Consider the following 11,507-nt stretch of genomic DNA (forward strand, 5'->3'; position numbering starts at 1 on the left):
CATGGCCGGGCGGAGCGGAGCGGAGCGGAGCGGGCGCGGAGCGGAGCGGAGCGGAGCGGGACAGGCACCGCGCTCCCGCCGCGCCGCCGATTCGAAGCTGCCGCCCGCCCCGCCCAGCGCCGCCACCGCCAACCGCCGACCGCGGGCGGGGCCGCACGGGCGGAGCGGGGCTCGGCTCGGCTCGGCTCGGCCGGCCCGGCCCGGCGGCGGGGTCCCCAGCTCCTCTCCCGAAGGAGGAGCGGTGTCTGCACCCCCCTGCGCCCCTGTCCGCCCCCAAGGGAGAGGGGTCTGCGCCGGTGTCAGTCCGTAAAGGGAGGCGTCCGCACCCACCGCAGCCTGCAGAAGGAGGTGCCTGCACCCATGCAGCCATGTCATCCCGCACAGGGAGGTATTTCGCCCATGCACTCCTGCCAGTCGGTAAAGCCCGGGTGTCTGTGGCCATGCCACCCTGCCAACCTATAAAGGCAGTTGTTTTCATACCTATACTAGCACCAATCTATATAGACCAGTTGTCTGTGCCCGTGCCAGCCCAATGGTAGTCTCGCATGCCTTGACATTTTGAATTAACAGACTGCAGGCACGAGGCAACAGGAAGGGCTTCTCCACGGTCCCTGCACAACGCTGATAAAAGTAATACACTAGAATTGCTTCCTTTTCTGAAAAGACTCTTAAAAAAAAAAAACCAAACCAACAGTGCTAGTGCAGACTAGTTGTCCACTTGCAGCAATCTTCACCAGTGCACAGCTGTGCTCCGAGGCACGGCTGCTTCTAGGAAAGGGCCAAGAGCAGGAAAAGGCCACTATCACATAACAGGATGAAGATTTCTTCCCCATCTCAGACAGCGGGTGGTCCTCTTGTGCCATGAAGCTGGGAGATTTATAACAGAGATGAGTCCCACTGCCCCAGAACACTCTGTTCCCCATTATCTCATTTGCTGTTACATTTTGCACAGGACTGATGTGGACTTTGGAGGAAGTAAAAGAGCAAAACAGAAGGCCTGAGATTTCTGAGTGTTTCTACTGTCACAGCAGCCCAGCCACCCCTGAGAATAACAGAGAGAATGAAGGAAAACAACACTAGGAAGGCCACCATTTATCCCAGTGCCAATTTCCTCTTCCACAGCTGCATCCAGAACATCATTACTGGGTGCCAGCAGCTTTGAATTGCTTAGATGCAGATTAAGACACATCCTGCCCTGAAAACTATAGACAAAATAATGGGAACACGATGTGCAGACGAGTGTATTGCTACTTCGAGCCTGGGAAAGGGCCAAGTCCGGGAGAAAAGCAACAGCGATGTCTTTGCAGGAGCGCTGTTGCCTTCCCTCCTCCCCACCATCCCATTGCCCCTTATCAGACACCATGGTTATGCGTTGAGAGCCCGGCTGAGGAAGGGATGTCTTGCTTGAGTGTGAGCAGGGGAGTGACTGTGACAGGCGGATACTCCTTATCTAGCTGCTAATGCACTTTTTATCTTCTCCGTTAGGTGAGAGCAATATGGCAAGGTCTCTAGTACTTGAGCAACCTTCAAAGCAGCCTCCTGAGCCGATGGTGCTATCCTCACACATGGCAGTTTATAGTCACCTCATCACCACGTTTAGGGTCATTAGTGTGGCTTGGGTTTCTAATAATAACCCTTGTAACAACAATATAACAGCAGCACAATGCAGAAGAACTGCTGAGTGTTCACAGTAGATCCTGAGCAAGTTGGGACTGGCGGCAGGACGCAAGCTGCAGCCCTCAGTAACGCCAGCCGTTACAACAAAAGGGCACTGATTTCTCAGACTTTCTCAAAGCAAAAGGGAGGAGACGTCTTGCTCTGTTTGTTCCCAGAAAACACTTAGACATACTGTCATTCCTCAGAAGGGTGAGTAGCACATGGAGCAGCTTTCCCAGCCCTCTAATAACAGGGAAGTTGCTTCCACCCGAGCAGGTGCAATGGGAACCTGACTGCAGAGGCGGCATGTGCAGAATTGCCTACTGCCAGGTGATCGCCCCAGCGCCAGGGAAAGGGGCCCCGGAGCCAGGCAGCTGGCACGCTCAGCACACAGCAGTACTCAGCCGGCTCGTTTTCTGCAGTTGGGCCAGGATCACAGCCCCTGCCGTCCCGGCAAGAATTTCCCAGCCGATAAGAGCAGCCTCCTTTTATCTAAATCTTCTCCCACCCCTGCTCGAGCAGTCGCCAGGCTGTCCCCAGGAGGAAGAGGAACCCCGGGCAGGTCACACCGTGTCACTCAGCTGGACACTCGCTGGCACTCAGAGGAGGCTGAAGGGAGCCTGACACCTCTGCTCCGAGGGGCAGAGACAGAAACCCTGAGAGGAGGATACAGGAGGGTCGTGTGGCTCCTTCCCATTTAGCTCCCACTGATTGCTGCCTGGCCCCTCTGGGACAGGGCTCTCAGGAGGCATTGCCTCGTCTGCTGGTCACGGCACAGAGCTGAGGTTCGGAAGATGATGTTCTGACAGAGGTTTCTGTTTTCTTGGGCAGCTGTTGTCAAATCGCTTTAATCGCTTCATGCAACTTCCCCCCATAAAGGACGGATAATGCTGCTGGGGGGCGTTGCATGGCTGGTGTTTAAAACTGGCCTGTAATGTTTGATAGTGTCTCGAGCAGGCAAAGGGCTATCTAGCATCCCATGGCCCAAAATAGCCCCAGCATAATCCTGTACTGTTCCTGTGTCAGTGTCATGCTCTGGATGAAGGCCTGATGAGGCTAAATTTTCATAACATTTTTTCCACAGTTGCAATATCACGAAGAGCATAGATTTCCCAAGCAGATTTGGAGCCAAAATGCATCGATCCTGACCTGAAGAAAGGCTTTTTTGTTCTTCCGTGCTTATTCAAGCTATGAATCTTCTCCTGTTGCCAAGAAGCAGTCCGGCTAGCAATGACTGTGGTAATGATTTTTTTAAAATACGAACATCTGTCTCTGCTGGGAACCAAGCTGAGGTTCACCAGCTCATTTCATGCCGAGACCACCAAGCAGCTGTCAGGCAGTGCTAACCCTCAGCGTGTATTATTGGACTGGAACCAAAAGCCTTCAGCAAAGAAAGCTTTAGCTCCCAGAAACTCTCACACCTCAGCTCTAGGGACACAGCATCCGCACCGCAAGTCGGCCGGCCGGCACAGCTGCATGGTGCAGCCCACAGCCCACAGCTTTCCCAGCAAGAAGTGAGGAGGAAGACACCGCTTTGGAGCCCAGCCCCATGCGCACACCCGTAATCATTTCTGCAGGGGTAGGTCCAGTCGGGACTGGGTCAGCCTTGGCTTCACGGCTGCAGATGCACGTAGGAGGATGTCATCCTTAACTGAAAAGCTAAGCACTGGTCTAGGCACAGACATTAGAGAGAGGTTACATGAGGCCACATCCCCTCAGCAACAGGACAGTGAATTACTTCAGTGAGTAACAAAACATGCCCTTTGCATTCCTCTCCTCTCCCCATAAGCCCTTGCTCTGGAAGCACTGGAAGAATAACTCAATACACCGAACGAACAGAAATGAGAGCAGCCCTTACACAAGCAGAGCACTGGAGCTATTGCCCAGGGCACATCTGGGCTCAGCCCAGTCCCTGCAGTTGCATACAGTGCAGTTGCATTGCCAGTCCTCGGGTGCCCATGCACTGGCAGGCGGTTATGGAGAAGTCCTCGAGATTCCCTGTCCCCTTGCGCTGCCGGAGAGATGCTTGCACAGCAGCTGGGAAAGGTGCAGATACACGGGTGCAGAAGACACCCTGGCTTGAGCAGTGTGTAGTAGCAAGGATCAGGCCCTCACTAACGCAGTGATATTTTTGGTCCTGTCACAGTGTGATCCTGGAAAAAGCATATTTTCCTTTCTGAAACTCTGATAATTGCAGTAATAGTAATAAAGCTTAGCTGCTTTTGTAACAATTTCATCAGCAGATCTCAAAGCACTCCACAAACCTTGGTCCCCAAACTGAAGAGAACCCCATCCCCAGGGAACAGGAGGAATAATGTTTTCATCGCAGTTGCTCAGTGGCAGTCCTGGTACAAACCCCCACATTTCCCAATACTCATACTGGTTTTGTGTCCTGCAGCATTAGGGCATGCTGTTGCTCAAAACTTGGACACTTCTAAGTGCCCCCCCGCATTGAGGATGCTATTGAAGAGCAAGGAATTTACATTTGGTCACTTTACATTTTTCAGCATACAACTCTGTTAAGGGCCACTTGCAAAATGACAAAACTTTGTTCTTTCTGTGAAGAACAGCTGAGCGGCGTGCCAGATCAGCACAGCTGAGTCAGGCGATGCTCCCTCCAGCACCGCTTGAATCCTGACCTCGGATGACTTCACCAGGCAAGGTCCTTCCCCTATTTTTCCAGCATTTTCTCCCTCTGTAAAGATCAGATAACAACACTATGGAATTCTCCCCTTGGGATGCTGTGGGAATTAAACAGCCACTTACTGTTAAGAAAATAAAGGGAAGATTAAAAATGCTCTGAAAACACAGTTATAAGAACTGGATAGCTCAATTACATCATTATCGTTGTTCTCATTACAGACAATACAATCAATTATGGACCCTCTTGTGCTGGTTATGTATAGATATGCAGTACATGCCTCTGCTTTGACTTTTTTACAGCCCCCGGTGAGTGGAGCACCTCCGCCGGCCCGGGCTGCGCCGGCCGCCCGGCACTGCTGGGCTCACCCACTAGAGGGGAGCTTTTCCCTACAAACCGCCCGTTCAGCTCTAGCAGCAGGGAAAAAACTTTCCAAGTCTAAACTGGGAGAGGGATTTGCAGGCATAGGTTTGCAGCGAAAACGCTCCCGGCCAGCACTCTCGGTCGAGTAGAAGAGTTTCTCTCTCAGTTTAGCCCGTGTCACTTGGGAACGGGCTTGTTGCATCTGCTGGTGGACGCATGCACACCCACAGCTCTGCTAGTACTTCACAGTTCACCTCTGGAACTAAACTTTGGAACTCTGGATGCACGGACGCACAAAAACGATGTCAAGACAGCCAGCAACACCCGAAGAAGGATGACATCCTTCCAGTGAGCTAGGCCAGGGTCCTCCCCAGACAAAGCCGAATACTTTCATGTTGTTACAGTGTTTTGCAAGATGTCAAAAACTCTGGGAAAGATTTCAGTATGAAGCAGCTCTCTGGAGTAAGCGCAGACCCCACAGGAGGAGGGAAGAGAGATGATATCACACAGACATCCCTTCACCTTCCACTGCTGCCTTCTGCAAACAATCTTCCCTAGGACAGGAGCGGGCAGGAAGGAAGGAGACATCCTTGCTGAGGCCGCAGCAGACTTTTCAGACATTTCTGGCAGGTCATGCATCAACACACACCTAAATGTCATCTGATAAGAGCATGGAAAACCAAAAAAAAAAAAAACCCACGCGGCTGCAGGCCACATGAAATGAAGTCACTGGCAGTTCCCCACCCCTGGTCCCAGGGCTTCGTCCCCCAGAGACCAGCCAAGCCCGCGCCTGCCAGCCGCAAGGAGCTGTCCTATCTTGTGCCTCAAAGCCCAGCAGATGGCAGAAAGACATACAGCGATGGAGAAGAACATGCTATTAATTACAGACACAGTTATTATTCGTAGAGCAGTACGCGATACCTCCCAGTCACAGCTCCAAGTTTTATTGGGCTGAAAATGACAGGATGATATTTCTATGGCACTTTTCACCCATGCAAGATGCAAGGCTGGACATGCCCATTTCTAGCCTGGTGTAGATACACTGTGAAATAAATGCTTTTTTTATGTTCAGTGGACACAGACAAGCATACGTGCGCTGCCCTGAGGACTCGTATGCACTCTGTGCAGCCTGTCCATAGTGAGAGCCGCTCCTTGGACCCATTTGTCCTGTCCCCTCATCCACAGCAAACCTCTCTTTGGCAGCTCCCAACTGCCCACAGCCCACTCGCATAAACATTGTTCTGGCCTCACAATATCCAGGAATCGCAGATGAGTGTCCCAGCTCCTTAAATTCAACATGGAAAAAGATTTCTATGTAGGAAAGAAGATACTTCTAGAGAACACGATGAGCAAGGTAGCCTTATTTAAACTCCTGGCAGTTATTTATTTATTCATTTTGCCATAGCTATTTTAGAGGTTGTCACATGAGAGGCAAACTAAAAAAAAAACCCCTCTTGGCTAATGTGACAGCAAAGCTGGACAAGATTAATCTCTCTGAAGGTGGGATTGTGTCTTCTGTGGGTGTGCTGGCTTACACCCACCTCTCTGGGATGAACAGTGGTTTGACAGTGACAGCAGTACCGTACAACAGTCTAAGGCAGGAGATGAAAAACCGCAAGTCAAATCACATTTATTAGGGTTTTCACATGCCTTTCTACCAGACTGAAAATCAGGGTATAACATTTTCTCATCACACCTTGAAGATATGTTGTTTACTACTGCTGATACATCTCTCAATGCCATGTAATAGTGGGTTAGTGTTGCAGGTTCAGAGCAACCCCGAGAAGTGTTAGCAACAGTTTGACATGGGGCTGGAAGTCCAGGTGTGTAAGGTGTCTGACAGCAATTTCTGCTTTGGCTTAGCATGAGTCACTCCATCACTCCCGTAAGTCATAGGATTTAATGGCCTCTCCTTTCAAATGGAAAGAAATGGTGGAAAATGTGCTGAGGAGTATTTCAAAGTGAGTGGAAGCTGATAAAAGCACTGGCAGTTGGTGCCTGGGACCTAGCAGAGGTACTCAAGAGACCTGAGCCCCATTTCTCTCTATCATCTCCCTCTCTCTCCTTCATTGACTTTCTGGATGATTTTTAACAAGTTACTTCATGACTCAGTCACCTCTTTCTTCTGCGTAAAGATGATGGAGACTCACCTCCTTGATAAAGCACGTCAGGTTCTACAGTTGATGTGACTACTGTCTGAATAAGAGCTCGAGATCACTGAAACCCGTCATACCTCCGTGGTGGTCACTGTGCTGATGCAATGTCTAACTGAGTGGTGAAGTGTTTACTGTCAAACCAGATACATCCACTGGTTGCTCAGCAGTGCCTGTCTGGGTTGACACTGTTGGGCTGGGGACTTGCCTCCCAGAGAGAGGCCGTTCACATGGGCAGAGCAGAGGTTTCCTCCCCAGGTTGCAGAATTTTTGTTGAAGAGATGCACCTGGAGTTTTTTCTACATTAACAGGCTCCAGGTGGCCTATTAATGTCCGTCCCATCATGGCTCTGGAGGTGCAGGTCAGTGAGCCACAATCTGCTTTTCTCCTCCCTAGCTCTCTCTGCAGTCTGGATTCGCTTCTAGGTTTCCACTGTGAAAGCCTTGAGTCGTCCAAGCATACGCTTCCTGGTGTCCTGGGAATGCACAGCTCTAAGGCCACACAGAGCAGAGCTCTTCAGTGACACGAGTGACACAGCGGCAGCACAGCTGGGACAAACCTCTCCCAGAGCTGAGAGCACATGCAGGGAGGGGCCTCGGTTTACCCAGCAAATGCCAGTAAAGTCCAGAAAAAAGATCAAGCAGCGAATAAAATTAGCACTGTGGGCTGCGCTTACCCTGGCAAGAGAGCTTATTTAGTGTGGGAAGGGGAAGTGCTGGAGGTAGCATGACCAAGGTATGTGGGAGGAGGCAGAGAAGGAAAGCTGATCCGTCCTACTCCTTTGTGCCACTTCAAAATAGGAGACCCAGCAGTCAGAGGTGGAGGCTATAAATGGCCGGTCAACTGAGGAGGAATAAAAGGACACGCTGTGTCCCGCGGCACTTAGCAAGCCTGAGAATATATGGCCAGAAGAGTCAAGAGAGCTGAATTGTGCAAGCGGATTTTTAAAGGACTGTCTGTTTTTTTCTAACTACTAATAGCATTTGAAGTTATGATAGCATTAACCTCAGCTCCTGCTGCAGGGCATCAGCTGCTCCATCAGGAATCCCTCTACCTCCCTCCCTGCCCGCACCATTAGAGCTGGCACGTTGCCATGTTGGCCATGTTGTTTCCATCCATGTCAGAGGCAGGACACTGATCTGAGCAGAGGACGTGATCCAGTGTGAGGGCTGCCTTTCCTGACACACCCATCTGCACCCACTCTCTCATCTCCCAGTTTTCTCTGCCACCCAAAACGCTGCCCAGGTCCTCCCAGAAGCACACTGTACAGAGGCCGATCAGCTTCCCTGTGCCAAGTCTGCACGGAGCCAGGGACCACTCCTGCACCTCTGATCCCAGCTTCCATGCACTGGAAGGAGCACTGGTATCTCTGGGGTGGCAGGGACCGGCATGAGGTGCAAGGCAATGTCCTACCCAGGAAGGCTGCGGGGTTGGGGGTGGGGGGTTAGGAGGGAGGTCATCTACTTGTACAAGGACTTGTCTTTCTCTCAGATGTGGGTCTGGAGCACCCCTTCTGAGCTCCCTCAGTTCAGGATGGTCAGACACAGAAAACTGGTTGGGCCCACTATGGAGACAGGCGGCAGATGTGACACAGATGTGGGTTCACATTTCCCTGGAGCTCTCTGCGACTTTGCCCCCTCTCCTGAAGTGGATCCCAGGACTCAGGACCCCTCTTGATCTGAGGTCCAAGCAGGACCTTCTCCTGGGGCAATAACTAACCCCCTTACTACTCCTCTTGATTCTCTGATGGCTTGAGGGGGACAGCAGACGCCTTGCACATGCAGCAACCCTGTGACCAGAGGCTCCAAGCTGCGCCCAAATGGCAGTGAACGCGAGGTCAGTGCTGAGCAGGCAGTGCAGGAGGCAGAGCAGAACAGGCAGTGCTAAGGCTCCTGCCCACTGCCTGCCCTGCCGGTTTCGGGGGACAGCAGGGCCAGGGAGGTTCCCTGACTGCTAGGACCAGGGCAGCACTGCCTAAAATGCTCCCTGTTGAAAGTGGTGGGAGTTTTCAGAGCATCCATAATAGTCCCTCCATGGGCCCACATCCATTTCCTGGAAGCTTTGCCTTTTCTGCACTGCAAAGCCCAGGCAAGCCTGAAAAACCAGTTTGGTTTTGTTTCACGTTGATTTTTTTATTATTTTTTTCTCTTTGCACGGGTGCCAGCGCTGCTGTGCCGTTGCTATGTTTTGCAGTGGTTAAGCACGGCACGGTTCTCATTTCAGGCGCTGACGTGAACCCTGTGAATCTGGAACGAGTTAAACCGGCGCCGCAGCGCTGCAGGGAGAGCGTGGCAGCTGCCCCTGCCCCACAGCCCCCTCCTCGCACCCCCAGCACCCCCACAGAGAGGCCAGGAGAGGAGAAAAACAATGGCAGCTCCACATTGCAAAGAGCTTCAAACTTTTCAGGGAAGGCTGTGGCCGACGACAGGCCCGAAAGAACTGGAGCTCGGCTCAAAACCTTCCTGAAGACGGCAAATTTTCGGACCCTCCAAGCTGAGGTTGGAATGAGGATGCTGGCAGCACCGTGGGTGGAGAGCATTCCCAGGGGGACACTGTTCCCAGGGTGGGTCCCTGGGTCTGACACCCCGCGGGGACGTCACCTGAAGCGTTTAGGGCTGCGTTTACTGTTTCACAAGGCAGACGCACAAAACGAGCCCCCATACCGGTCAGGACTGATGCAAAGGAGGGTGCTGTGCTTTCCCCACCAGACCCTCATCACCCCACCCCACCTCCGGGGCTCGGCCCGTTGTGGGGCACACAGGGCAGGAGGAAGGGGCTGGGGCGCATTTCAGCTCAGCGCTCCCCCCACCAGCTCCCTCTGCGTCAGGAGAAGCGCAGGGCTGCTGCCGGGATTGCAAAACACTCGCCTGCGCTGTGTTTGAGGCTGGTTTTCGCCAACGTTACTAGGGTACAGGAGTGACTAATTCTCTCCGAACTTTCAGTTTCAGCCTCAAGCACTACATTTCAGAGGGACCTGGTGTCTGTTGTGTGGGTAAAAAACCCTGAGACAGCTCAGTGCTGCAGCTATCTAGGGCAGAAATAGCCATATACAGAGATCAGCCTCATCACCACCGGTGCTGCGCTGAGCTGGCAGGACCGAGCCTGGCCCCAGAAGGCAGATGGGGCAGGGATGAGCACACGCTCCCCTCTCCGTAACTTTCCTACAGCTACTGAAGTACTGCTGGCCAAAAAATCATTTGCGTTCTTGTCAGGCAAATGAAAGAAATGCTGCAAAAAAGAGAATGGTTGCAAGCAGAAAAGTGAGCAAAATGCAGTGAGCAACAGATCTTTTGAGTAACTTCTATTCTAAAAGCAATCTCTGGACACTAGTTAGACCTTAATCAGCAAATAAGGAGCAGAAAGAGGGGTGAAGGGCACAAGGACATGGATGCTTTTACTCGCAGGTAACCTGAGTTCAAGCACCAGCCCGTGTATCCCTCCTGCCTGCTTTCCAGAAGCCCTCAACGAAGCCGCAGGGCTCCCTCCTGCCTGGCAGACGCAGCGATGCTCTGCGCGCGCTGGAAAAGTACAGCCGCCGTGAGAAGTCTCTGGATGAAGGCTTCAGGGCAGGGAGGGGGGGGTTTGCTTCCACCCTGGCGTGTGAAAAGAAATACGGGTCTGGAAAGGTGCCATGGAAATGGGTTTCAATAATAACCGCTGGAGACATGCTCGTGTGCTGGGGGGGCCGCGGCGGCCCCACGCAGCTATGGGAGGAATGTCCCCTCAGGAACTCGCTGTTCCTTCCTGCGGCGCCAACGTCACTGTGCAGTGCAGGAGCCAGGCAGGAAGGCTCGCACAGCCCCTCTGCTCCCGGCCTCCTCCGGCACGGACCCTGTGTGCTCAGCCCCACATGAGCAGCCCCTCTCTCAAGAGGCCAGGGGAGAAGAGGGCAACACATGGACCTATGTGGCCAGCTGCTCCCCATGGCTGATGATGAGCTAAAGCGGGGCCAGGGGGATGCACACTTCTCCTGGTGGCACGGAAAAAGGCCAGTGGTCTTGCAAAGCCCTCTCTCACGTGAGACCCCCGAGGGTCATGTAAGGGGTTCCCAGCACAGCCAACAGCTCCACGGGGGCGCGTGGCTGTTGGTGAGCTGCTGCTCCACCGTCATGTGAGAGGAGAAATCCAGCACACCCAGCTGGTTCCTCTCCCACCCTCTGCGTCCTCAGAGAGGGGCTGAGTGGCCATTGGTCTGGCATGGCCGCCTCTGCTATGTGCTAAGGAGGAGGAGGCTGTTCCCTGCCCTCACCAAAGTGCGCACAGTTCAGGGGTCACCACACACCCCGTGCACACATCACCCATGTGCAGGGACAACTCAGCAATGAGCATGCCAGCAACACGCTCCTGTGCAGGCAGTGACGCTGGCACGGACACCATGCGAGAGGAGCTTGCTGCTCAGCTGGAGAGCTGACCCTGCAGCACCCACGCACCCCTTGCTCCCTGCGCAGGCTCTGCACCCCCAGTTGCACAAGCCGCTCCTGCAGAGCGGTTGGCACGCCGGCTGGGCCATCACTTTTTATAGCCAGTGAGCTCCAGCACCTCGTCTGAACTTTGCAGCACGAGGGAACAGCAGTTCACACAGCTCAGGAAGAGGATAAACATATCACAGCAGCCACCAGGCAACGGGGCAAACAGCACAGCGCATCCGCAAACATGGCTCAGCGCCTTTGGCCATAACAAGCGGCGGCTCAGCC

This window comes from Gymnogyps californianus, chromosome 14, assembly GCF_018139145.2.
Source record: "Gymnogyps californianus isolate 813 chromosome 14, ASM1813914v2, whole genome shotgun sequence".
In the NCBI taxonomy this organism is placed as follows: Eukaryota; Metazoa; Chordata; class Aves; order Accipitriformes; family Cathartidae; genus Gymnogyps; species Gymnogyps californianus.